The 3,122-nt window shown below is 53.3% G+C and overlaps 1 long non-coding RNA gene across 1 annotated transcript in view; it reads right to left on the bottom strand.

The window, feature by feature from the left end:
- Positions 1–1,087: 1,087 nt before the first annotated feature.
- Positions 1,088–3,122, bottom strand: part of LOC122547093 — a 4,209-nt gene continuing 2,174 nt past the window's right edge. The window contains exons 2-3 of the long non-coding RNA XR_006310879.1: positions 2,449–2,572; positions 1,088–1,625 (exon numbers count right to left, since the gene is read on the bottom strand). This is a non-coding gene — a long non-coding RNA (uncharacterized LOC122547093). The remainder of the gene's footprint in view (positions 1,626–2,448; positions 2,573–3,122) is intronic.

Below are 3,122 nucleotides of genomic sequence, written 5' to 3'. Positions count from 1 at the left end.
CCAAAGACCCTCAGACAGCACCTTCCAAACCCACGGCCACTTCCACCCAGAAGGACAAGGGGCAGCAGATCCATGGGAACCCCATCCCCTGCAAGTTCCCCTCCGAGCCCCTCCCCATCCCGACTTGGATGGGGGGCAGTTAGGGACAGCGTAATAAATGCTGGGCCTCTCCAGAGAGACCTACATCACAGCAATGAATCTAAAAGTATCGAACCATGAGATTGAAAGAATGTTCAGACCAGTGCCCTTACAAATTCACCTTTTTAATTTACATCCGAAAAAATAAACCGGGTACAGCAGATTTAATATACATTCAGGAATTTCAGATGATACATAGTTACTGGGAATACTCCAAGTGGGAAAATGGAGATTTAAGCACAGATCCCATTCCCGGAAACCACACTATGCGCATGTGTGTGTGTGTACGTGTGGGAGAGTGAGAGAGAGAGAGAGAGAGAGAGTGTGTGTGTGTGAGTGTACATGTGTGTGTGTGTTGGGGTGTGTTTGAGAGCATGCGTGTGTGTGTGTACGTGTGTGTGTGTTGGGGAGTGTTTGAGAGCGTGCGTATGCGTGTGTGTGTGTGTGTGTTGGGGTGTGTTTGAGCGTGTGCGTATGTGTGTGTGTGTGTACATGTGTGTTGGGGTGTGTTTGAGCGTCTGCGTATGCGTGTGTGTGTACATGTGTGTTGGGGTGTGTTTGAGCGTCTGCGTATGCGTGTGTGTGTACATGTGTGTTGGGGTGTGTTTGAGCGTCTGCGTATGCGTGTGTGTGTACATGTGTGTTGGGGTGTGTTTGAGCGTCTGCGTATGCGTGTGTGTGTACATGTGTGTTGGGGTGTGTTTGAGCGTCTGCGTATGCGTGTGTGTGTACATGTGTGTTGGGGTGTGTTTGAGCGTCTGCGTATGCGTGTGTGTGTACATGTGTGTTGGGGTGTGTTTGAGCGTCTGCGTATGCGTGTGTGTGTACATGTGTGTTGGGGTGTGTTTGAGCGTCTGCGTATGCGTGTGTGTGTACATGTGTGTTGGGGTGTGTTTGAGCGTCTGCGTATGCGTGTGTGTGTACATGTGTGTTGGGGTGTGTTTGAGAGTGTGTGTGTGTGTGTTTGAGCGTGTGCGTATGCGTGTGTGCTCGCTCCACCCAGGAGCAACTCTGGAGAAGTAACTAATCACCCAGCTCTCTGGCAATACCCAATCCCAGAAAGGGAGGAGAAACCAATCCAGACAAGGTGTTCCACAACCTGGGGGGAATCCAAAAGGGAGGGGGAAAGGGGAAAGGGGAGAGGGGAGCGGAGGAGGGAGGGAGGGAGATCGAGGGAGCAGAGGAGGGAGGGGAGAGAAGGACAAACTCTCTGAACATGATCCTGTAACTCAATGGTATCTCTCATTGATCTGGTGGAGAAACTCAGCAGGTCTGGCAGTGTCTGAGGTGTGAGAAAGAGTGGGGGGGGGGGGGAGAGAGAGAGAGAGAGAGAGAGAGAACATGGGAGAGCGTGTTAACATTTTGAGTCCACGTTGACCGGGTTCAGGAAGACCCACAAGCTCTAGCAGGAAGGAGAGACCATTTGGCAATTCTTTGGCTGTTGATCATCACCGACGGTGTGGGGATCGAGTTCTGGGTCCATCCCCCTGACAAACAAACACAACAACAGCAGAGAGACAGGAGGTTAGTTCCAAAACCTGGAATCACGCAGAACCGGACCATCAGGGCAAACCGAGGCCATTCAGCCCTTCCACCATTCCACGGGACCCCAGCCTCAATCCTGGGAGCGGTCTGGGGGGTGGGGGAGGGGGTCCCATATCTGGGGAATGGGAGACTGCCTTTGAAGACAGACCAGACTCGGCCAATCTCAGGGATGAAGGGACTGTCTGATGGGGAGGGAATGGGGTCTGGTCCCCACTGGAGTTGAGAAGATTGAGAGGTGACCTCATCGATACAGAGACCATTCACAGGGGGAGCTGACCGGGGGAGAGATGGGGAGAGGGTAATCCCCCCTTGGGTGGGAGACTCGGACCCAGAGGGGCACCATCTCAGAGTGAGGGCTAACCCATTGAAGATGGAGATGGGGAGGAATCTCTTCACTCTCCGAGGGGAGTGAATCTGTGGGATTCCCTATCGCAGAGGGCTGTCGAGGGGTGAGAGTGAAAGAGACAGAGATAGAGAAGGAGGCAGAGAAGGAGATAGAGAGAGAGAGAAAAAGAATGTGATAAAGAGAGAAGGAGAGAGGAAGAGGGAAGAGAGTGTGCGACAGGGACAGCATGAGAGAGAGGGAGAGAGTGGGTTTTAACGTGTTAAAGGACTACAGGGTCAGGCAGGGAGGGAGGCAGAGAGGAGGTCATCCATGATGGTAGTAAAGGACAGACCAGGGTCTGAGGGACTGAATGGCCTTGTGGTTCTGATGGCCTGGCAGGGGAGGCAAGGAGGGAGCTGGGTAAGTGGTGTTGAGCTCACCTCGACACTCTCTGTGGTCTCACAGCGTCTGCTTCATAGTGACCTTCAGCAGCACAGAGTCACTGAGCTGTTCCTGGAGAGTGGACAGCAGCTGATCTCTCGCTCGGCCATCTTCCAAAAGACCCTGCTCCCGGAGACACAGAGAGAAAGAGAGGACATTTACACTTCACCCAGCCCCCACCCCAGTGAGATTTAACCACCCACACCCCTGTTCCCGCCACACAGTCAGCACACTCCAAGGAAAACTCTCCGAGTGTATCCAGCCTCACTCGACATCCAAGGGCAATGATCGCTTATGAATCCGCCCGGATACACAATGTCCCTAATAACGACAAGTCTCCCATCGTCACCGTCCCGCCCGGATACGCAATGTCCCTAATAACGACAAGTCTCCCATCGTCACCGTCCCGCCCGGATACACAATGTCCCTAATAACGACAAGTCTCCCATCGTCACCGTCCCGCCCGGATACACAATGTCCCTAATAACGACAAGTCTCCCATCGTCACCGTCCCGCCCGGATACACAATGCCCCTAATAACGACAAGTCTCCCATCGTCACCGGCCCGCCCGGATACACAATGTCCCTAATAACGACAAGTCTCACATCGTCACCGTCCCACCCGGATACACAATGTCCCTAATAACGACAAGTCTCACATCGTCACCGTCCC

This window comes from Chiloscyllium plagiosum, unplaced genomic scaffold, assembly GCF_004010195.1.
Source record: "Chiloscyllium plagiosum isolate BGI_BamShark_2017 unplaced genomic scaffold, ASM401019v2 scaf_3037, whole genome shotgun sequence".
Taxonomy (NCBI): Eukaryota; Metazoa; Chordata; class Chondrichthyes; order Orectolobiformes; family Hemiscylliidae; genus Chiloscyllium; species Chiloscyllium plagiosum.
Note: the sequence above shows the minus strand (reverse complement) of the source record. Positions and strands in the feature narration are given on the sequence as shown.